Source organism: Triticum dicoccoides, chromosome 7B, assembly GCF_002162155.2.
Source record: "Triticum dicoccoides isolate Atlit2015 ecotype Zavitan chromosome 7B, WEW_v2.0, whole genome shotgun sequence".
Classification (NCBI taxonomy): Eukaryota; Viridiplantae; Streptophyta; class Magnoliopsida; order Poales; family Poaceae; genus Triticum; species Triticum dicoccoides.
In genome coordinates, this window is record NC_041393.1 from 539,122,910 (window position 1) to 539,148,275 (window position 25,366).

Sequence of the window (25,366 nt, forward strand, 5' to 3'; positions counted from 1 at the left end):
GGTTAGAGCGATGTTTCAGTGGTGATTGCGACTGGTTTTTGGCGAGTGCTCATGATCCTGCCCTTAAGGTCCACCATTCAACTCGTGGTCGAACACTTCTACATGTCGATCATCACAGGCGACGACTCTTAAGAACAGTACATTTGTGAAGGCTCGTCATAACGAATTTTGTATGTTTGATCTTGGTCCTCGTCGCTACTTCCTTGAGATTGTTCCTTATTTCCTGGAGAAGTATATCCAGGATCTTCTTGCTCATGTTGCTCTTAGTGATAAGCGCGTTGTTGAGACTCCTATGGAGCCAACATCCACATTTGTGAGCACCTCCACTCCCTGCGAGTCTGCATAGGAACCTTTACCTTGCTACGAGTTTTATGAGCACTGTCTCAATCCCACACCCCGCGTTCCCTTGTTGTGCAACACCATAACCGCACGCTCAAGCATCACCAATGGTGAGCAGGAGCAAGGACAGTCGACGCGTACCTGGATTATGAACGGGGCGAGCCGACGACAGGTGCTACCTAAAGTCAAGGCCAAGGGCACACAATAGGAGAACCTGGGGTGCTTAATCAAGTGCGTGGCACACAACCCGCAAGTAGGAGAAGAACACCAAGCCGAATCGGCAGGGTACGGAGAGGCACATGCACGTGGGATGCTGGATCAAGTCCCTTTGCCGCCAGCGCCAGTCTCTGCCTCTGTTGCCTTGTCTACCAACTATTTTCAAGAGTGGCATCATCGCCTTGGGTCGCTTGTGAACGCTGATCCTTAGTTCAACGTGGTCTTCTTGGATCCGTCTCCGACGATGTCTCTAATCCGTGGTCCAGGTACCTAGTCATAGCGAGACAGTGTCTCAGCGTCCTTTCGACATTGTTTACTCTGATCTCACGGGTCAATCTCCCTTTGCCTCCGCTAGTGACTTCTCTACAACACCTTTGACACTACAACACTGTACGTCTTGTCTACCAACTATTTTCAGCAGTGCCATCATCGCCTTGGGTCGCTTGTGATCGTTGATCCCTAGTTCAATGTGGTCTTCTTGGATCCGTCTCCGACGATGTCTCTAATCCGTGGTCCAATTACCTAGTCATAGCAAGACAGTGTCTCAGCGTCCTTTCGACCTTGTTTACTCTGATCTCAGGGGTCCATCTCCCTTTGCCTCCGCTATTGACTTCTCTCGACACACCTGGATATACTTTATTTCTTCTCGTAGTGAGGTCTTATCTATAAGCCTTTTGTTGTCATGGTTCACACTCAGTTCTCTTCTCTACGCCTATTCACCATAGTGCTTTATATTGTTTTAGAAATTGTAGGGAGGTTTCCCTACATGTCAAGAGCCATGTCTATACTCTACAACACTGTACGTATGTAAACAAAAAGGTGTGGCTTAATTTACACCATCGTAATCTCTATTCCAACCTAGCCTACTGATGGCTTTCGAGCTCGCCCGCTTCTACCTCGCTTTTGCCTATTGACTGTTATGGCTACTGTGCAGCTCTTCCCGAGACGACTTCTTATCGTGAGCTTGTTCATCCCAAATGGTTAAATGTGATGGCATCGAAGATTGATGCTCTTGCCCGCTCGACACATCGAATATCATTTCCCTTCTTCCCCGTGCTCATCTCATCACTTGTAAGTGGGTTTACAAGGTTAAGACTGATGATACTCCCGAGCGTTACACAACTCGTTTAGTGGTGAGAACATGGTCATGACTACGATATATATATAATATATATATAGCCCACACGACCACTCTTCGCTCACTTCTCAATGTGGCTTCTATTCGTCGCTAGTTTGTCTCTCGGCTTGATGTCAAGAATGCCAACATGTAGCCACCACCTGGGTTCTCTTCCTGATGGCATGGTTTGTCGTCTTCGTCGTTGTCTATATGGCCCTAAGCAAACCCTTGTGCCTCGTTTGAGCGATGTCTCAATGGTGATTGCGACTGGTTTTTGGCGAGTGCTCATGATCCTGCACTTTCGGTCCACCATTCAACTCGTGGTCGAACACTTCTTCTACATGCCGATCATCACCGGCGACGACTCTTAAGAACATTACATTTGTGAAGGCTCGTCATAATGAATTTTGTATGTTTGATCTTGGTCCTCTTCGCTACTTCCTTGAGATTGTTCCGTATTTTCTGGAGAAGTATATCCAGGATCTTTTTGCTCATGTTGCTCTTAGTGATAAGCGCGTTGTTGAGACTCCTATGGAGCCAACATCCACAATTGTGAGCACCTCCGCTCCCTGCGAGTCTGCATAGGAACCTTTACCTTGCTACGAGTTTTATGAGCACTGTCTCAATCCCACACCCCGCGTTCCCTTGTTGTGCAACACCATAACCGCACGCTCAAGCATCACCAATGGTGAGCAGGAGCAAGGACAGTCGACGCGTACCTGGATTATGAACGGGGCGAGCCGACAACAGGTGCTACCTAATGTCAAGGCCAAGGGCGCACACTAGGAGAACCTGGGGTGCTTAATCAAGTGCGTGGCACACAACCCGCAAGTAGGAGAAGAACACCAAGCCGAATCGGCAGGGTATGGAGAGGCACATGCACGTGGGATGCTGGATCAAGTACCTTTGCCGCTAGCGCCAGTCCCTGCCTCTGTTGCCTTGTCTACCAACTATTTTCAGGAGTGGCATCATCGACTTGGGTCGCTTATGAACGCAGATCCTTAGTTCAACGTAATCTTCTTGGATCCGTCTCCGACGATGTCTCTAATCCATGGTCCAGGTACCTAGTCATAGCGAGACAGTGTCTCAGCGTCCTTTCGACCTTGTTTACTCTGATCTCAGGGGTCCATCTCCCTTTGCCTCCACTAGTGACTTCTCTCGACACACCTAGATATACTTTATTTCTTCTCGTAGTGAGGTCTTATCTATAAGCCTTTTGCTGTCATGGTTCACACTCAGTTCTCTTCTCTACGCCTATTCACCATAATGCTTTATATTGTTTAAAATATTGTAGGGAGGTTTGCCTAGATGTCAAGAGCCATGTCTATACTCTACAACACCTTCGATACTCTACAACACCTTTGATACTCTACAACATTGTACGTTTGTAAACAGAAAGGTGTGGCTTAATTTACACCATCATAATCTCTATTCCAACCTAGCCTACTGATGGCTTTCGAGCTCGCCCGCTTCTACCTCGCTTTTGCCTATTGACTGCTATGGTTACTGTGCAACTCTTCCCAAGATGACTTCTTATCGTGAGCTTGTTTATCCCAAATGGCTGGATGTGATGGCATCGAAGATTGATGCTCTTGCCCGCTTGACACATGGAATATCATTTCCCTTCTTCCCCGTGCTCATCTGATCACTTGTAAGTGGGTTTACAAGGTTAAGACTGATGATACTCTCGAGCGTTACACAGCTCGTTTAGTGGTGAGAACATGGTCATGACTACGATAAAACGTTTTCTCCTATATATATATGGCCCACACGACCACTCTTCGCACACTTCTCAATGTGGCTTCTATTCGTCGCTAGTCTGTCTCTCAGCTTGATGTCAAGAATGCCAACATGTAGCCACCACCTAGGTTCTCTTCCTGATGGCATGGTTTGCCGTCTTCGTCGCTGTCTATATGGCCCTAAGCAAACCCTCGTGCCTGGTTTGAGCGATGTCTCAGTGGTGATTGCGACTGGTTTTTGGCGAGTGCTCATGATCCTGCACTTTCGGTCCACCATTCAACTCGTGGTCAAACACTTCTTCTACATGTCGATCATCACCGGCGACGACTTTTAAGAACATTACATTTGTGAAGGCTCGTCATAATGATATTTCTATGTTTGATCTTGGTCCTCTTCGCTACTTCCTTGAGATTATTCCGTATTTCCTGGAGAAGTATATCCAGGATCTTCTTGCTCATGTAGCTCTTAGTGATAAGCGCGTTGTTGAGACTCCTATGGAGCCAACATCCACATTTGTGACCACCTCCGCTCCCTGCGAGTCTGCATAGGAACCTTTACCTTGCTACGAGTTTTATGAGCACTGTCTCAATCTCACACCCCGTGTTCCCTTGTTGTGCAACACCATAACCGCACGCTCAAGCATCACCAATGGTGAGCAGGAGCAAGGACAATCGACGCGTACCTGGATTATGAACGGGGCAAGCCGACGACAGGTGCTACCTAAAGTCAAGGCCAAGGGCGCACAATAGGAGAACCTGGGGTGCTTAATCAAGTGCGTGGCACACAACCCGCAAGTAGGAGAAGAACACCTAGCCGAATCGGCAGGGTACGGAGAGGCACATGCACGTGGGATGCTGGATCAAGTCCCTTTGCCGCCAACGCCAGTCTCTGCCTCTGTTGCCTTGTCTACCAACTATTTTCAAGAGTGGCATCATCGCCTTGGGTCGCTTGTGAACGCTGATCCTTAGTTCAACGTGGTCTTCTTGGATCCGTCTCCGACGATGTCTCTAATCCGTGGTCCAGGTACCTAGTCATAGCGAGACAGTGTCTCAGCGTCCTTTCGACCTTGTTTACTCTGATCTCAGGGGTCTTCTCTCGACACACCTTGTTTACACCATCGTAATCTCTATTCCAACCTAGCCTACTGATGGCTTTCGAGCTCGCCCGCTTCTACCTCGCTTTTGCCTATTGACTGCTATGGCTACTGTGCAGCTCTTCCCGAGACGACTTCTTATCATGAGCTTGTTCATCCCAAATGGTTAAATGTGATGGCATCAAAGATTGATGCTCTTGCCCGCTCGACACATGGAATACCATTTCCCTTCTTCCCCGTGCTCATCTCATCACTTGTAAGTGGGTTTACAAGGTTAAGACTGATGATACTCTCGAGCATTACACAACTCGTTTAGTGGTGAGAACATGGTCATGACTACGATAAGACGTTATCTCATATATATATATGGCCCACACGACCACTCATCGCACACTTCTCAATGTGGCTTCTATTCGTTGCTAGTTTGTCTCTCGGCTTGATGTCAAGAATGCCAACATGTAGCCACCACCTGGGTTCTCTTCCAGATGGCATGGTTTGTCGTCTTCGTCGTTGTCTATATGGCCCTAAGCAAACCCTTGTGCCTCGTTTGAGCGATGTCTCAATGGTGATTGCGACTGGTTTTTGGCGAGTGCTCATGATCTTGCACTTTCGGTCCACCATTCAACTCGTGGTCGAACACTTCTTCTACATGCCGATCATCACCGGCGACGACTCTTAAGAACATTACATTTGTGAAGGCTCGTCATAATGAATTTTGTATGTTTGATCTTGGTCCTCTTCGCTACTTCCTTGAGATTGTTCCGTATTTCCTGGAGAAGTATATCCAGGATCTTTTTGCTCATGTTGCTCTTAGTGATAAGCGCGTTGTTGAGACTCCTATGGAGCCAACATCCACAATTGTGAGCACCTCCGCTCCCTGCGAGTCTGCATAGGAACCTTTACCTTGCTACGAGTTTTATGAGCACTGTCTCAATCCCACACCCCGCATTCCCTTGTTGTGCAACACCATAACCGCACGCTCAAGCATCACCAATGGTGAGCAGGAGCAAGGACAGTCGACGCGTACCTGGATTATGAACGGGGCGAGCCGACTACGCGGTACCTAAAGTCGAGGCCAAGGGCGCACACTAGGAGAACCTGAGGTGCTTAATCAAGTGCGTGGCACACAACCCGCAAGCAAGAGAAGAACAAGCCGAATGGCATGGTACATAGAGTGCACATGCATGTGGGATGCTGGATCAAGTCCCTGTGCTGCCACCGCCAGTTTCTGGCTCTGTTGCCTTGTCTACCAGCTATTTTCAGCAGTGACATCATCGCCTTGGGTCGCTTGTGATCTCTCATCCTTAGTTCAACATGGTCTTCTTGGATCCGTCTCCGACGGTGTCTCTAATCCGTGGTCCTGTTACCTAGTCATAGCGAGACAGTGTCTCAACGTCCTTTCGACCTTGTTTACTCTGATCTCAGGGGTCCATCTCCCTTTGCCTCCGCTAGTGACCTCTCTCGACACACCTAGATATACTTTATTTCTTCTCGTAGTGAGGTCTAATCTATAAGTCTTTTGCTGTCATGGTTCACACTCAGTTCTCGTAGTGATTGCGACTGGTTTTGGCGAGTGCTCATGATCCTGCACTTTTGGTCCACCATTCAACTCGTGACAAACACTTCTTCTACATGTCGATCATCACCGGCGACGACTCTTAAGTACATTACCTTTGTGAAGGCTCGTCATAGTGAAGTTTGTATGTTTATCTTGGTCCTCGCTACTTCCTTGAGATTGTTCCGTATTTCCTGGAGAAGTATATCCAGGACCTTCTTGCTCACGTTGCGCTTAGTGATGAGCGCATTGTTGAGACTCCTATGGAGCCAACGTCCACATTTGTGACCACCTCCGCTCCCTACGAGTCTGCATAGGAACCCTTTGCCTTGCTGCAGGTTTTTATGAGCACTGTCTAAATCCCACATCCCGTGTTCCCTTTTTGTGCGACACCATAACCGCACATCGAGCACCACCAATGTGACCAGGAGCTGGACAGTCAACGCATACACGAATTATGAACGGGGCGAGCAGATGACAGGCGCTACCTAAAGTCGAGGCCAAGGGCGCACAGTAGGAGAACCTAGGGTGCTTAATCAAGTGCGTGGCACACAACCCGCAAGCAGGAGAAGAACACCAAGCCGAATCAGCGGGGTGCGAAGAGTGCACAGGCACGTGGGATGTTGGATCAAGTCCCTCTGCCATCACCGCCGCCAGTCTCTCTGCCTCTGTTGCCTTGTGTACCGGCTATTTTCCGCAGTGGCATCATCGTCGTGGGTACTTGTGATCTCTCATCCTTAGTTCAATGTGGTCTTCTTGGATCCGTCTCCGACAATGTCTCTAATTCGTGGTCCAATTACCTAGTCATAGCAAGACAGTGTCTAAGTGTCCTTTCGACCTTGTTTACTCTGATCTCAGGGGTCCATCTCCCTTTGCCTCCGCTAGTGACTTCTCTTGGCACACCTGGAAATGCTTTATTTCTTCTCGTAGTGAGGTCTTATCTATAAGCCTTTTGTCGTCATGGTTCACACTCAGTTCTCTACGCCTATTCACCATAATGCTTTATATTGTTTTAGAAATCATAGGGAGGTTTGCCTAGATGTCAAGACCCATATCTATACTCTACAACACTGTACGTTTGTAAACAGAAAGGTGTGGCTTAATTTACACCATCGTAATCTCTATACCAAGCTAGGGGTGTGCATTGCATGATGAAAAATACAAAAATCTCTGAACTTTGTGAGACTTCAAAAAAAAATTACGGAAGTAATTGCAACTCAAATAGTTATGTTTGCTATTTCAAAAGGAAGATATAATGATAAGGTGTTTAACAAATATGCATGCATGTTGTATCGTGCTTATCGAGTGAACAAAACAAATATCATGATAGATGCTAAGAAACAGAATGCATACCATCACTACCTCCGTTAAGGAATGTTGCATGATAAATAGCCTGCCATGCTAGCTCAGCAGCTTCCTCAACTGACATGTTGAATTCAATTTGTAACTGAAATGTAAAGCAAAGAGATGTTAAGTTCTTGTAAAAATCCTGATGCTATATACAATAATGGAACTTTGCCACTATATCTACCATTGTTGTTAAACGGAATCAAGGAGGTCAGCTTATAAAATTGCTAAGACATATCACAATAAGCATTCCTTGTACGTTTAACAAAGAAGCCATATAAACCATACTGCAAGCAAGATAAGTACCACAAAAACACTAACTGTTAAGCTCCTGCTGAGTAGGGTCATACACATTAATCGCAACGCAGGAGAATTTCTCTTTTATCCTTGTTAGCGGTACACAATTATAATGAGCACCAGACCCCACAAATACATCATCTAACTAAATCATCCAAACTCACATGTATCAACAATACACCTGCAGAACCCAGAGGGATCTGCTGATACAGAACCATTTGACAACCGAATACATAAAAATACATTATGTCATCCAACAAATAACATAAAATGAGCAGGTCCAATTAGCATAACTACAGAAACATAGTGTACACTGATTTTAGATATAATCGACATCATATTAGGGCTGCAATCTAGAACTACAGCTTGGCAACTAACAAGTATCAGATCAGACAAGGCAATGGCAACTTAGTAGCAGTATAGGTTACCAACCAACAAGCTAATCAGAATGAAATTATATACTCTCAGCACATTGCAAGAAAGGCAGGTGTGCATCTTTGCTCCCTAAAATAATAATAATGAAATAAAGAGCCTGAAGTGTGTTGTTTGTCAAACCTGTCCTGTTTGAGTTCATAGTAAACTTGATATGTCCCTCTCTAGTCTCTAAACTTGCATACTACACGTCTAAGGTTTGCAATCATGAAGATTTAATCCTGGTAATTAAATAGATATAATACCATAGTCATCACTCATCATTACAGGTTTCACTTTTTGTTTGCAAACTTTGCAGACTGTACGTACATGGCAAGGTAATAACAATGGAAGCTAAAAATCATGTCTTTTTCAAAAACAACGGAGACACATTTAGCTTGGCATGTGATCAAGCATACCTCAGATGGAGCGGCGGTCGGTGTTCCGGCGAAGGAGGTAGAATGGCAAGATTGTATGATGGTATATGGAGCATTGGCAGTCGGTGTTTAGGCGAAGTTGGTAGAGCGGCGAGATTGGATGGTGCATAGAGTGCTCGATGCCTTCTATGTGGCAAAGCAGGGCAGTTCATGTGGACAAAAGAGGGACTTAACACTTCTCGTGATGTGAAATAAGGAAGATGTAAATTAAGAATAACCACACATTAAAGAATGGCTTCTACCGGTTCCATCCAACAAGTGCACAAAGAATAGCAACTCTTTGACTACAATGACATTACGCCCTAGTACATCATTAAGAGACCTCCATTACATAACTGACCATTATGCAAACAGACAACCATATCATAACTGACCATCAATATATGTATAAAGGGTACAACAACAAAAACAGTAAACATGCTGGAAGAACACGTCAAAATCATTGATCGAAAAGCATGGAATGCAACAAAAATGTCCGGCTGTGCAGACCAACTGACCAACACACCATTGTTTCGTTTGAGCTAAAGTTCAGTTGTGCACTTAAACCCCACATTTAAACCACAATATATTATGACCAGACAGGAATCCTTGAATAGAAGGATGCACATCTAGATCTCACTTGCTTCAAAGATAGATTTGTGTATCTTGCAGGGCATCCAGATCCCTAGTAACTTAGTTGATCTTAACTTAATTGGAGCAACTTCCAATAGACTTGAATATCACCTATTCTGATATGTTTGCTCTGTATTAACAATCAAAACAATTTGCATGATGGATGCACTTCATCATAAATTAGGTGCTATGCTTACCAAATAAAAACTTAACCTAAAGGCTACAATAATAATCCAGAATTAATTCGAGAACTTGCATTGGGCGGTAAGGGAAGACTGCAGTTTTAGCCCCTCACAGATTTTCCTACCAACTATGTATCATCAATTTTTGCACGGAGGATCCAGTCATGTACAAACTAACTGGAAATTTTCTGTGTACATCTACGTACTAGTGTGTCATCTTTATATCAGATTAAATCATCAAAGCAACGCCCATCTGATAAGTAAGCAGAGAGAATGTTGATTGCCTAAGATCAGCAAGACTGTCACTGAAGCCGAGTATATATATATATAGGTCACAAAGGAAAAATTGTGGTGGACGGTTCCATAAGTTTAGTGTGGAGGAAGCCACAATGCTGACCTGGATATCGGACTCCTGAAAATGGAATTAATAGGGGGCAGCTGCACTAAACTTGACCAAGCATATCGGACTCCTGAAAAGTGTGAAGTTGCAACAGAAATAACATTTTATTAGGAATTCATCAGAGGTAGCATAAACCTATGGTTATGAAATACAGACCACTATTGAGCCTGGACACCTCCTTGAATATTGTAAATTCTTGCAACGGACTAGTATTAAACATGGGGTCCGTGAGCTATGAAATAGTGCCTATTTACATTGAAAATTGAAAGCATGATAGACTATCTAGCAAGGATTGAAGGGTTAGCAGCTTATAAGAAGAAAATTCTGAAGTTTTGATGGTCCATTGACATCTAACAGCAAATACTAATTGCATAGTAGAATAGTAGTTGGCGCATGAATCAGAATCAATTGTGCTGGTGAATGAATTGCATTGCACAAAGACGGCAGCAACAGCATCGGGGCATCAACGACAGAAGGGCCAAGATCAGAGAGAGAGAGAGAGAGAGAGAGAGACTAGTGCTACCAAGGTCAAAATCATACATCTGCACGCACGGCGGTGAAGAGGAGGGCAGCAACAGCAAGCCTCCAAAGCCCTCAGGCCGGAGCGGCGCGAATCCTGAAGGTGCAGACGGAGGAAAGATGCGGGCTGGGGACGCGCCGAGCGGCGCAAGCCTCCGAAAGTGCGGCGCTAGGGAAGGAGCCGCCGATTCAGCCGCCCTGATCTGGCAAGTAGCTCCGGAGCTAGGGTTCCGCCGGCAGGTGCGCAGACTGGCAATTTAGGAGGATTTTTTTTTGGGGGGGTGGGGGGGAAGGGAGGAGACGGAGACGGGGAAGTGGGATTGGGGAATCGAAGACGAAGAGGCGGCGGCGGCGGGGAACTCCGTGGGGAAGGAGGACTCCGGCCCGGTTTGCGCTGTGCGGTGCCGTGCCGAAAGAACTGGGTTGGAGTTGGGCTTCGTTGGGCCATATGTGGAGTCCCAAGCGGGCGTTGGAATCGGCGGCTTCCTTGGAGGACAATTCCTAAACGGCGCTTAAGACGCCCGTTTCTTCCCCGCGCCGTGCTGGACCGGTCCATATCCCCTTCCTATTTCTGTTTTAAACTGCTGCAAAAATAAAAAGAGGCGGTAGCCTAACTAAACCATCACATCGATGTGAATTATATCAAAAACCGATGTGGTTAGTTACAACCCTTCTATTCCTTTGTTCTTCTTTCTTTTCTTTTTATTTTATCTTTTTCTTTTTCCCTTTTCTTTCCCTTTTTCTTTTTTCTTTTTCCTTTTATCTTTCAATTGTCAATTTCACGAGTGTTTTTGAAAATTGATGAAAATTTTCCAAAATTGATGAATTTTTCAAAATTGATGCTTTCTGAGAGTTTAATGAACTTTTTGCAAATTTGATGAACTTTTCTTCAAAATCGATGAACTTTTTTCAAAATTGATGAACTATTTTTCAATTCAATGAACCTTTTTTAAAATTCTATGACCTTTTTCCCAAAGTTGATGAACTTTTTTTCAAATTCCATGAGCTTTTTTCTAATTGATGACTTTTTTCAAATTTGATGATTTTTTCAAATTCATGAACTTTTTTTAAGTTTGCGAACATTTTTTCAAAATCCATTAACATCTTTGAATTCACAATTTTTTCTATTTTTTTGCGAATTTTTCTTTTCTTTTGCTTTTTTCCTTATTTTTTTATAAAAAATCAACTATGCACGAGCGACCATGGGGGAACCCAGCGCTTGCCTTACATGGGCCAGCCCAGCGCCAAGGCACAGTGTGTGCCCGTTCCTCCAAGTGGCGCCTTAGGAGCTCCCGGCGTACAACTAGTGCAAATTTCTCCCCCATCCCGAACCGCCGTCGTCACAGCTTCCCTACACGCCACCGCGTCGACCGCCCTCCACTTTCCTGTCAGGCGGCCTCAGCAGCAGCAAGAGGAGTGGGGACCCGTTCATCCCATTTTTCGTTAGGTTTGTGTTTTTCTGCTGACATTGACGAGGTGGTGGCAATGATAGCGTGTTGGAATAAAGTTTCTCCGGTTTGTTCCTACCTCGGCAACGTCCGATTGGCGCCAACGAAGGGTTGTGAGAGTTTGTGTCCCTAGATCTATAGGTTCCCTTCATATCTTGGCAATTTGTGTGTCTTTTAGGAAGAGCTATTAGCTGGTTATTGGTGTGGTGACTTTGACATCTTTAGTGTTGTTATATGGTTTAGCCTAATTTTTTAACCCTCTCAACTGATGATGATGGGTTGCAAGTCTGTTTTGCATGAGATGATGCTCTAGTTGATGTTGCTTTAGCGATTTATAATCCTCATCTCAAGGGGCGAGTGAATACTGTGATCTTCAAAGCTTGGTATGGTGAGGGTGTTTGTAGGTGTCGCCTTCCTTTACTGTTGGTTTAGTGCGATTTTCAATCTCCGGCGGGCGGTGTTATTGGAGGAAGAAGAAGACTAGACGAGGCATTTCGGTGCCCGGGCTTAGATGCGAGAAAGTGCCCTTGACGCAACACTGTTGGTCCACGAAAAAATAAGATACCCTAGCAATACAAGGAGGTACAGTGTGCTACAGTGGGCCTTTTCTGTATGGCGGGCTATCCTCTTGAACGAATGTCGTGCGGCTTCGTTACGGAGGCACGCTCTGCCATGGTATAGGAAGTTAGGTGAAAACCTGAGCCTTGGCCTTAGACTAACGAAAGTACCTGAACCTTGGCCTAGGATGTTAGTCCAGGAAGTAGGAAAAATACAGAGTCGTTGTCGCCTGGTGTGGGAAAGTTGGGTTCATCATTGGAAGGTGGATGAGGACGGTGATGATTCTTGTCCTAATGATAGAGTGCAGTAGGCATTGTGTGAGAACAATTATGAATCTCGAATTGACAGTACCTAAGTGAATGATTTAATTTGCTCTTTATCATACTAACCAATCTCACGAAATTTCTTTAAGTTTTTTGTGATTCAAGTTTTCAAGTTTTGGGTGAGATATCGATATGAGGAGAATAAGGAGTGAAAAGACCATAAGCTTGGGGATGCCAAGGCACCCCCAAAGTAATATTCAAGAAAGACTCAACCATCTAAGCTTGGGGATACCCTGAATGGCATCCCTCTTTTTTCTTCAACATTACCGGTAACCTCTCGGAACTATATTTTTATTCATCGCATAATATGTGTTTTGCTTGGAGCATCTTTTCATTTTGTTTGTTGTTTGAATAGGATCTGAAATTTTTGATTTGGAGAGAATCTTTACATAACTACTTAATTTGCTTAACTACTCTTTGATGTAGATTATCATGCACTATTGTGCTTCACTTATATCCTAAGAGTAATTTGTTGAATGAATTGGTAAACCTCAAATCATATATGTTTTATATGCTTAGTATTAGTTTCACATTGGGTTTAATTAAATATATTGAAATTTGACAATCACAATATTGATCATACAAGCAATTAATGAAAGATTAGTATATATGGAAGAGAAAGTTCACATACAAATGTATTATCATGGACTTTTTTTTTATGATTATGAGTATCCATTAATTATTTTCCCAACTTGATCAAATAAGTTTAAGTTGGACAAGCAAGATAATGTAATGTGTTATGTTTGGATATATTGCATAGAAGTTATATTGTTATGGACCCTTCAACATGTGATGCTTGTTTATACTCTTTGCTAGCAAAATATTTATGTACTACGCGGGAATACTGCTTGTGCATCCAAAATTATTGAGCTAAATTTTTTCCATGGTTGTCCACCATACCTACCTATATACGGTATTACCCTGTCGTTCCAATAAATTTTGCATGTGCCATCTCTAAAACCTTCAAATGAACATCTATTTATTGTACCTGCACAGCTCATGGAGCGATTGTGTAGTAAATATCTTCCATGCTAAGTGTGTTTTACTCACCGACAAAAGTTTATTCACTTGTCAAATTTGAGAGAGGCTGGTAAAAGGGATGCCCGGTCCTGCTTAACTTAATAAAAAACAAAACTCCCCCTGTAAAGTTGATTGACTGGAGGGCACTCATAGATTCGGCTAGTCGTGGCTTGTGTTTGTATGATTGTGGGGAGTAAAACCTTTTTTATTATGAGAACCGACATTAACGTGTTTAGCATGGAAGATATTGAAAACTTTATTGTTAAATCGTTGACAAGAAAAGCACACCTCTTAAATGAAATTACCTCCGTTTTAAGCAATGAGATCTGGCACATAAGCAAATCCCTACTTCCCTCTATGAACGGTCTATCTATTTAATTTTTATGTTGAGTCAACTTATTATTCCAACCTCAATTATTCTCCTCTTGGCAATCATCATGTGGTGAGGAAAGATCCAGGCACATATATCCAGTCAAATATATGTGATCATGAATCAATTATCTCTATGATAAGTAAGTTGGCAGTTGAAGCATTAAGCCCCTATCTTCCTCGCTGCGCCGGTGGGGGAGGCTAGGCGACAGATCCAAAACTACCCCCGTGTTCATCTTGAACCTCTCGAGGGCAATAAGGAGGGGCAGCTCTTCATCGACATCGAGGTCTGAATCGGAGCGGCTGCCGGAACTCAACATGGTCGCCGGAGTGGAACGAAATCAAAGAAATTAATGCAGGGGATAAGAAGAGATGGAGTGAAACTAAGCTAGGGTTTCTAGATTAGGGTTTTTGTGGGGACTGAGTGGGTCGGTGATGGGCAGGGCTTGTCAGACGCGGATGCGCCTGGGCATGCCCAGGCCGCCTCATATCCGCCCTACATTTGGGCTGGATATGAGGGGCCTCAATTTGAGACGTCCGAGTGGGTCGCTTTTTTGTGACCGATGTAGGGCTGGATACGAGGGACACCGGACAGACTGGGCATTTGAGGCCAGTTTTAGATGCCCAAGTGAGTCGCTTTTTTGTGACCAATTAGTGACTGGACGGCCTGCCCAAATGTTTGTGGCGGGTTCGAGACGCCAGCTGTAGACGCTCTCGTACGACAAACTAGAACATGTTTGCGAGACCTATGTTTGCCCGTATACCACTTGTGACCCGGACCCGGACGTTGTCATGCCATCCCACGACACGACACGTTGATAGCAAGCAGCAGGGACTCCAAACAAACCTACTCACTATACGTAGCTCGATGGAAACAGGCTTGCCGTCGAGTCCGGCACTCCTCAGCATGCTGAACAAAAGTGCGGTAGTACTACTAGTAAGTTTACTTCAACACCCGGAGGGCTTGGTGCAGCGCCTTGATACGTCTCCGTCGTATCTATAATTTTTGATTGTTCCATGCCAATATTATACAACTTTCATATACTTTTGGCAACTTTTTATACTATTTTTGGGACTAACATATTGATCCAGTGCCCAATGCCAGTTCCTGTTTGTTGCATGTTTTTTGTTTCGTATAAAACCCATATTAAACGGAGTCCAAACGGGATAAAAACTGACGAAGATTTTTTGGGGAATATTTATGATTTTTGGGAAGAAGAATCAACGCGAGATGATGCCCGAGGGGGTTGAGGGAGTCCTGGATTAGGGGGTGTCCAGATGGCCGGACTATGACCTTTGGCCGGACTCCCAGACTATGAAGATACAAGATTGAAGACTTCGTCCCGTGTCCGGATAGGACTTTCCTTGGCGTGGAAGGCAAGCTTGGCGATTCGATATGAAGATCTCCTCCCATTGTAACCGACTCTGTGTAACCCTAGCCCTCTCCTGTGTCTATATAAACCGGAGAGTTTTAGTCCGTAGGACGAACAACAATCATGCCATAGGCTAGCTTCTAGGGTTTAGCCTCTCTGATCTCGTGGTAGATCAACTCTTGTACTACCCATATCATCAATATTAATCAAGCAGGAGTAGGGTTTTATCTCCATCGAGAGGGCCCGAACCTGGGTAAAAACATCGTGTCCCTTGTCTCCTGTTACCATCCGCCTAGACGCACAGTTCGGGACCCCCTACCCGAGATCCGCCGGTTTTGACACCGACAGGGGCCATGAGGCAGGGGCGCGCCCCAGGAGGTCAGGCGCGCCCTGGGCCCTCGTGGCCACCCTGTAAGGTGGTTGGTGCCCTTATTTCGCTGCAAGAAAGCTAATATTCAGATAGAGATCGTGTCCAAAATTCAGCCCAATCGGAGTTACGGATCTTCGGGAATATAAGAAACGGTGAAAGGCCAGAATCAGGGAACGCAGAAACAGAGAGAGACAGAGAGACAGATCCAATCTCGGAGGGGCTCTCGCCCCTCCCATGCCATGGAGACCATGGACCAGAGGGGAAACCCTTCTCCCATCTAGGGAGGAGGTCAAGGAAGAAGAAGAAGAAGGGGGGCTCTCCCCCTTGCTTCCGGTGGCACCAGAACGCTGCTGGGGGCCATCATCATCATCGCGATCTACACCAACACCTCCGCCATCTTCACCAACATCTCCATCACCTTCCCCCCTTCTATATTCAGCGGTCCACTCTCCCTCAACCCGTTGTACCCTCTACTTGAACATGATGCTTTATGCTTCATATTATTATCCAATGATGTGTTGCCATCCTATGATGTATGAGTAGATTTTCGTTGTCATATCGGTAATTGGTGAATTGCTATGATTGGTTTAATTTGCTTCTGGTTATGTTGTTGTCCTATGGTGCTCCCCGTTTCGCGCAAGCGTGAGGGATTCCCGCTGTAGGGTGTTGCAATATGTTCATGGTTTGCTTATTGTTTGCGTTGCATGAGTTACTGAAACACAAACACAGATAAGTGGGTCACAACGTATGGGAATAAAGAGGACTTGATACTTTAATGCTATGATTGGGTTTTACCTTAATGATCTTTAGTAGTTGCGTATGCTTGCTAGAGTTCCAATCATAAGTGCATATGATCCAAGAAGAGAAAGTATGTTAGCTTATGCCTCTCCCACATAAAACTTGCTATCGGTCTAGTAAAGTAGTCAATTGCTTAGGGACAATTTCACAACTCCTACCACCACTTTTCCACACTCGCTATATTTACTTTATTTCTTCTTTATCTAAACAGCCCCTAGTTTATATTTACATGCTCTTTATTATCTTGCAAACCTATCCAACAACACCTACAAAAACCATCTAGTTTCATACTTGTTCTAGGTGAAGCAAACATTAAGCGTGCGTAGAGTTGTATCGGAGGTCGATAGAACTTGAGGGCATATTTGTTCTACCTTTAGCTCCTCGTTGGGTTCGACACTCTTACTTATCGAAAGAGGCTATAATTGATCCCCTATACTTGTGGGTTATCAGGACCTTTTTTTGGCGCCATTGCCAGGGAGTTATAGCGTGGGGTGAATGTTCTCGTGTGTGCTTGTTTGCTTTATCACTAAGTAATTTTTATTTGCTGTTCTTAGTTGTTTTCTATCTTTAGTTATGGTAGGAAATGCAAAATACCAAAAAAATAGTTGTACCTACTACACCAATGGTTGAAGAACCACTCAAAATATATCACACCCTTGAAGCTTTTTACTTGGATCATCTTTGATCCCTTTGTGCTCGTGCTGAAATCCCAACTAGCTTAGTTGAGCTTTGGATGAGCATGCTTGTTATGTGCGACATCGTATATCTAAAAAAGGGAAACTTTTACTGGATCAAATTCATCATTTGCAATGCTATGCTTGGAATTTATGCGAAATATATGATGTTACTTGTTGTTCTAAAAACCCTAAGAAACACCTTCCCTACCAATGTGAGTTTAGTGATAATGGAATCGTATCTTCGTATGCTATGGGTGTTTATAATTACTATGATGTTCAACAAACTGAAGAATTTGTTGCTTTTAAGGGTGCTTATGAAATTGCTTCTTTGATTGAAAAGTATGATGCTACTCTCTACAAATCTGAAAATTTTGCCATACTTAAATATTGTTAGCTATGTTAAACCATATATTGAGGACTCCTCCGCTGTCCAAGAAGAGAGTAATATTTTGCAGGAGTCTATGGAAGAAGAAATTGATGAAACTGTGAGCTCATTGGATGAAGTGCGGTGATTGAGAAGGTTCGATCCGCTAAAAGCGGACTGACCGAGGCCTATATTAGCCTTCTAATAGGCTTTGAGGTAAGTAATGTGATTGTAAAAGAATATCCTAGTGTAGACAGTAGCCCTTGATGCTTTGTTCGGTGTTCGGAAAGAAAAGCTAAATAGAGGATCAAAAATAATTTTCGCAGGAGTATAACATAATATGTCTATGTGAATAAGTAGGTGTCGCTGCTAGCAGCTGCCGCTCATACTGCGGAGGTCTCCGGACTAAAGCAGAACCTGGAGCGGGCCGAGCAAGAGCTCGGCCTCTTGAAGAAGCAGCTAGAGGAAAGCAAAGGTATGTTGTTAACCTGCGTGTATATTTTAGGAAGGATAAATGGTTCGTGCTGACTAAAGTGTCATGAACTTTATTAGGGGCCACGATCGAGGTGGCGTCCCCCAAGAAGGCGTTAGCCGAGGCCGAGGACAAAGCGGCCAAGGAACTCGCCGCACGCGAAAAGCAAGTGGCCCGGTCAGCGAGGTCCAGCAAGAGCTCCAGGACACTGTAAAGAAGTACGAGTCCTTGGAGCATGATTCGAAAATTCAAGAGTCCGAACTTGCCAAGGCCCCCCAGAGCGCGCAAGACGCCCGAGCCGAAGCCCAGGGTGCCCTCCAGGAGATCCAGGCGGCCAAGAAAATTACAGCGGGTAAGGCTTTCATTTTGCAAAGCAGATATGTGAAGGAAACATTCTTGTTACATACCCGGGTTTGAAGCTCTCCAGGGGCATTTATGGATTTGCCGCGCAGCATATTAGATGATGCAGCATTTTATTGAGCCGAAGAAGGGAGATCGATGGAGAAGCTGTTCTGGTCTCAATACCTTGTACCAGAACTTTCGGTGCCCTTTAGCGACCAGCTGAAACAACGGGTCGAGCTGCATAAAGCGGCCGAACTAGCCATGAAGGACTTAATAGTCCGGCTATGGCCTGTCGAGCCCATGCCCAGCAGCTACTTCGGACTCGTGAAGCGGCTTGTCAGTGCTTGCCCATGGCTCAAAGTCATCAAGCGATCGGTCTGCATTGAGGGTGCGCGGATGGCCTTTGCCCGTGCCAAGATGCACTGGGCAAAGATGGATGCCACGAAGCTGATGACTGCTACGTCTCGAGCTTGCATTGGTTTTCCTTGAAGAGGAAAGGGTGATGCAGCACAGTAGCGTAAGTATTTCCCTCAGTTTTTGAGAACCAAGGTATCAATCCAGTAGGAGGCTTCTCAACAAGTCCCACAAACCTACACAAACAAACAAAGAACTCGCAACCAACGCGACAAAGGGGTTGTCAATCCCTTCACGGGCACTTGCGAAAGTGAGATATGATAGAGATAATATGATAAGATAAATATATGTTTGGTATTTTATAATATATATGCAGAAAATAAAGATGCAAATAAAAGTAAATTGGAAGCAAATATGATAAGAGATAGACCCGGGGGCCATAGGTTTCACTAGTGGTTTCTCTCAAGAGCATAAGTATTACGGTGAGTGAACAAATTACTGCCGAGCAATTGACAGAAAAGCGAATAATTATGACGTTATCTAGGCATGATCATGTATATAGGCATCACATCCGCAACAAGTAGACCGACTCCTGCCTGCATCTACTACTATTACTCCACACATCGACCGCTATCCAGCATGCATCTAGAGTATTAAGTTCATAAGGACAGAGTAACGCATTAAGCAAGATGACATGATGTAGAGGGATAAACTCAAGCAATATGATATAAACCCCATCTTTTTATCCTCGATGGCAACAATACAATACGTGTCTTGCAACCCTTTCTGTCACTGGGTAAGAACACCGCAAGATTGAACCCAAAGCTAAGCACTTCTCCCATGGCAAGAAAGATCAATCTAGTAGGCCAAACCAAACCGACAATTCGAAGATACTTGCAAAGATAACTCAATCATATAAAAGAATTCAGAGAAGATTCAATTATTATCCATAGATAAATCTGATCATAAACCCACAATTCATCGGATCTCGACAAACACACCGCAAAAAGAGATTACATCGAATAGATATCCACAAGAGAGGGGGAGAACATTGTATTGAGATCCAAAAAGAGAGAAGAAGCCAACTAGCTAATAACTATGGACCCGAAGGTCTGTGGTAAACTACTCACAACTCATCGGAGGGGCTATGGTGTTGATGTAGAAGCCCTCAGTGGTGGAATCCCCCTCCGGCAGAACGCCGACGACGGCTCCAAGATGGGATCTCGCGGATACAGAAGGTTACGGTGGTGGAAATTGTGTTTCGGTTGCTCCCTGGACGTTTTCAGGGTATGTAGGCTTATATAGGAGGAAGAAGTACGTCGGTGGCTGCCCGAGGGGCCCACGAGACAGGGGGAGCGCCCTATAGGGGGAGGGGCACCCTACCCTCTCATGGCCACCTCGACTGCTTCTTGACTTGCACTCCAAGTCCTCTGGATCACGTTAGTTCCAAAAATCACACTTCCGAAGGTTTTATTCCGTTTGGACTCCGTTTGATATTCCTTTCCTTCGAAATACTGAAATAGACAAAAAAACAACAATACGGGCTGGGCCTCCGATTAGTAGGTTAGTCCCAAAAATTATAATAATGTATAAAATAAAGCCCATAAACATCCAAAACAGGTAATATAATAGCATGGAACAATCAAAAATTATAGATACATTGGAGACGTATCAAGCATCCCCAAGCTTAATTCCTGCTCGTCCTCGAGTAGGTAAATGATAAAAACAGAATTTTTGATGTGGAATGCTACCTAGCATAATTCTCAATGTAATTTTCTTTATTGTGGCATGAATGTTCAGATCCAAATGATTCAAGATAAAAGTTCATATTGACAAAAGAAATAGCAATACTTCAAGCATACTAATAAAAGCAAGCATGTCTTCTCAAAATAACATGGCTAAAGAAAGTTCATCCCTACAAAATCATATAGTTAGGCTATGCTTCATTTTCGTCACACAAAGATGTTCCCAACTTCTATACCACCGATGACAAGCCAAGCAATTGTTTCGTACTTAAATAATCTCAAACTTTTTCAACCTTCACGCAATACATGAGCGTGAGCCATGGATATAGCACTATGGGTGGAATAGAATAATGATTGGGGATTGTGTGGAGAAGACAAAAAAGGAGAAAGTCTCACATTGACGAGGATAATCAATGGGCTATGGGAATGCCCATCAATTGATGTCAACATGAGGAGTAGGGATTGCCATGCAACGGATGCACTAGAGCTATAAATGAATGAAAGCTCAACAAAAGAAAACTAGTGGGTGTGCATCCAACTTGCTTGCTCACGAAGACCTAGGGCATTTGAGGAAGGCCATCGTAGGAATATACAAGCCAAGTTCTATAATGAAAAATTCCCACTAGTATATGAAAGTGACAACACATGAGACTCTCTACATGAAAACATGGTGCTACTTTGAAGCACAATATATGAGACTCAATAAAGAACAAGGTGCTACTTTGAAGCACAAGTGTGGAAAAAGAGATAGTAGCATTGCCCTTTTATTTATTTATTTTATTTTATTTCTTTTTATTTTTTTCTTTTCCCCTTTTTTTCTTTTTTCTTTTTTTCTTTGGCCTTTTTTTTCTTTTTGGCCTTTTTTGGGCAATGCTCTAATAATGATGATCATCACACTTTTATTGATTACAACACATGAATTACAACTCGAAACTAGAACAAGATATGACTATATATGAATGCCTCCGACGGTGTACCGGGATGGTGCAATGAATCAAGAGTGACATGTATAAAAATTATGCATGGTGGCTTTGCCACAAATACGATGTCAACTACATGATCATGCAATGGCAATATGACAAAAGTAATGTATGTCATGATGATGATAAACAAAACAGTGGAAAGTTGCATGGCAATATTATCTCGGAATGGCTATGGAAATGCCATAAATAGGTAGGTATGGTGGCTGTTTTAAGGAAGATATAAGGAGGTTTATGTGTGATAGAGCGTTATCACGGGGTTTGGATGCACTGGCGAAGTTTGCACCAACTCTCAAGGTGAGAAAGGGCAATGCACGATACCGAAGAGGCTAGCAATGATGGAAAGGTAAAAGTGCGTATAATCCATGGACTCAACATTAGTCATAAGAACTCATATACTTATTGCAAAAATTTAGAAGTCATCAAAAACCAAGCACTATGCGCATGCTCCTAGGGGGATAGATTGGTAGGAAAAGACCATTGCTCATCCCCGACCGCCACTCATAAGGATGCACAAGCGAGGTGCACTTCATGTTTCAAATTTGTTACACAACTTTAACCATACGTGCATGCTACGGGACTTGCTAACTTCAACACAAGCATTCTTTAAATTGATAATCACCCAACTAGCATGACTTTAATATCACTACCTCCCTATCTCAAAACAATCATCAAGTATCAAGTTGATCATAGCATCCAATTCACTTCCTATGATAGTTCTTATTATACCCAATTTGGATGCTCATCATTCTAGGACCAATTTATAACCATAGCAAATACCATGTTGTTCTAAAAGACTCTCAAAATAATATAAGTGAAGCATGATATATCAACAATTTCTTCAAAATTAATCCACCACCGTGCTCTAAAAGATATAAGTGAAGCACTAGAGCAAAAACTATCAAGCTCAAAAGATATAAGTGAAGCACATAGAGTATTCTATCAAATCCTAAACAAATAGGCTTCTCCCAAAAGGTGTGTTACAGCAAGGATGATTGTGGTAAACTAACAAGCAAAGACTAATATAATACACGATGCTCCAAGCAAAACACATATCATGTAGCAAATAAAAATATAGCTCCAAGTAAAGTTACCAATGAACAAAGACGAAAGAGGGGATGCCTTCCGGGGGCATCCCCAAGCTTAGGCTGTTGGCTATTCTTGAATATCTTGGGGTGCCATGGGCATCCCCAAGCTTAGACTTTTGCCACCCTTTATTCCATAGTCCATCAAATCTTTGGCACTTGATTGGGTTGCCTCCCAACTAGCGCTATCGTTTAACGCCCCTAGCTAGGCATAAAAGCGAAGATAGATCTAAGTAGTGCCATCTTTGGCACTTGATTCATAGGTAGCTCGCATGATAGATTCATAAGGTAATTTGGCTTTCTTTCTTGGAAAGTGCTCCATGCCTTTCTTTAATGGAAATTGGAATCTAATATTCCCTTCCTTCATATCAATAATCAAACCAATCGTTCTAACGAAAGGTCTACCAAGAATAATAGGGCAAGAAAGATTGCAATCTATATCAAGAACGATAAAATCAACGGGCACCAAATTTATATTTGCAACAATAATGACATCATTGATCCTTCCTATTGGCTTTTTAATGGTGGAATCCGCAAGGTGCAAATTTAAAGAGCAACCATCAAGATCATGGAAACCTAGAATATCACATAAAGTTTTTGGAATCGTGGAAACACTAGCACCCAAATCACACAAAGCAAAACACTCATGATCTTTAATTTTAATCTTTATAGTAGGTTCTCACTCATCATTCAGTTTTCTAGGTATAGAAACTTCCAAATTAAGTTTTTCATCAAAAGATTGCATCAAGGCATCAGCAATATGTTTGGTAAAAGCTTTATTTTGACTATAAACATGTGGAGAATTAACAACGGATTGCAACAAGGAAATAAAACTCTCTAAAGAACAATTATCATAATCAAATTCCTTGAAATCCGAGATAGTGGGTTTAATGCTATTTAAAGTCATGACCTCTCCAATCCCACTTTTACCAAATTTAGCATCAAGATCTAAAAACTCCGAATTCTTGGGATGCCTTCTAAATAAAGTTGACTCATCTCCAGTCCCATTATTTTCAAGATTCAAATTACAAAACAAAGATCTAATAGGGGACACATCAATAACTTTGAGATCTTCATCATTATTTTCATCTAACTTTTCTGGTTTGACAGCCATCTTATTGACTAAGGTGGCTTGCTTATCAGAAATTTGAGCTATAGCCTTCTCAAGCCGGATTGTTTGAGAGTTCACGCCATAAAATTCTTTATTCATATCATCAAGCTCCTTATTCATAAGACCCAAAAAATCTCTTTGTTCTTTAAACTCTTTTCTGAAGAAATTATTATGCTCAAATTGCAAATTCATAAAGTTTCTAATATTCGACTCAATCTCTTCGAACCTCCTAAGAAGGAGGTCGGTACTCTTAGGCAAAGCTATGAGGACAAACAAGCACACAAGCAAACAGAAAACGGCAAACGGAAAAGAGAGGAGAAGATTGGGAAAGAGAGGGCGAATAAAACGGCAAGGGTGAAGTGGGGGAGAGGAAAACGAGAGGCAAATGGCAAATAATGTAAATGCGAGGGAGATGAGTTTGTGATGGGTACTTGGTATGTCTTGACTTGAGCGAAGACCTCCCCGGCAACGGCGCCAGAAATCCTTCTTGCTACGTCTCGAGCTTGCGTTGGTTTTCCTTGAAGAGGAAAGGGTGATGCAGCACAGTAGCGTAAGTATTTCCCTCAGTTTTTGAGAACCAAGGTATCAATCCAGTAGGAGGCTTCTTAACAAGTCCCACGAACCTACACAAAACAAACAAAGAACTCGCAACCAATGCGGCAAAGGGGTTGTCAATCCCTTCACGGGCACTTGCGAGAGTGAGATCTGATAGAGATAATATGATAAGATAAATATATTTTTGGTATTTTATAATATAGATGCAGAAGATAAAGATGCAAATAAAAGTAAATTGGAAGCAAATATGATAAGAGATAGACCCGGGGGCCATAGGCTTCACTAGTGGCTTCTCTCAAGAGCATAAGTATTACGGTGGGTGAACAAATTACTGTCGAGCAATTGATAGAAAAGCGAATAATTATGACGTTATCTAGGCATGATCATGTATATAGGCATCACATCCGCAACAAGTAGACCGACTCCTGCCTGCATCTACTACTATTACTCCACACATCGACCGCTATCCAGCATGCATCTAGAGTATTAAGTTCATAAGAACAGAGTAACGCATTAAGCAAGATGACATGATGTAGAGGGATAAACTCAAGCAATATGATATAAACCCCATCTTTTTATCCTCGATGGCAACAATAAATACGTGTCTTGCAACCCTTTCTGTCACTAGGTAAGAACACCGCAAGATTGAACCCAAAGCTAAGCACTTCTCCCATGGCAAGAAAGATCAGTCTAGTAGGCCAAACCAAACCGATAATTCAAAGAGACTTGGAAATATAACTCAATCATATAAAAGAATTCAGAGAAGATTCAATTATTATCCATAGATAAATCTGATCATAAACCCACAATTCATCGGATCTCGACAAACACACCGCAAAAAGAGATTACATCGAATAGATATCCACAAGAGAGGGGGAGAACATTGTATTGAGATCCAAAAAGAGAGAAGAAGCCAACTAGCTAATAACTATGAACCCGAAGGTCTGTGGTAAACTACTCAAAACTCATCGGAGGGGCTATGGTCTTGATGTAGAAGCCCTCCGTGGTGGAATCCCCCTCCGGCAGAACGCCGGTGACAGCTCCAAGATGGGATCTCGCAGATACAGAAGGTTACGATGGTGGAAATTGTGTTTCGGTTGCTCCCTGGACGTTTTTGGGGTATGTAGGCTTATATAGGAGGAAGAAGTACGTCGGTG

The 25,366-nt window shown here is 43.3% G+C and overlaps 1 long non-coding RNA gene across 6 annotated transcripts in view; it reads right to left on the bottom strand.

Annotated features, from left to right (window-relative positions):
* LOC119338053 overlaps positions 1-10,558 on the bottom strand; it is a 47,071-nt gene extending 36,513 nt beyond the window's left edge. For 3 of the 6 annotated variants that reach the window (XR_005163773.1, XR_005163774.1, XR_005163775.1), the window contains exons 1-4: positions 10,287-10,558; positions 9,744-9,816; positions 8,535-8,675; positions 7,414-7,507 (exon numbers count right to left, since the gene is read on the bottom strand). This is a non-coding gene — a long non-coding RNA (uncharacterized LOC119338053). Of the gene's footprint in view, positions 1-7,413; positions 7,510-8,534; positions 8,676-9,743; positions 9,817-10,286 lie in introns of those variants that run through there. The other 3 variants (XR_005163776.1, XR_005163777.1, XR_005163778.1) reach the window with 3 other exon arrangements.
* Positions 10,559-25,366: the final 14,808 nt, after the last annotated feature.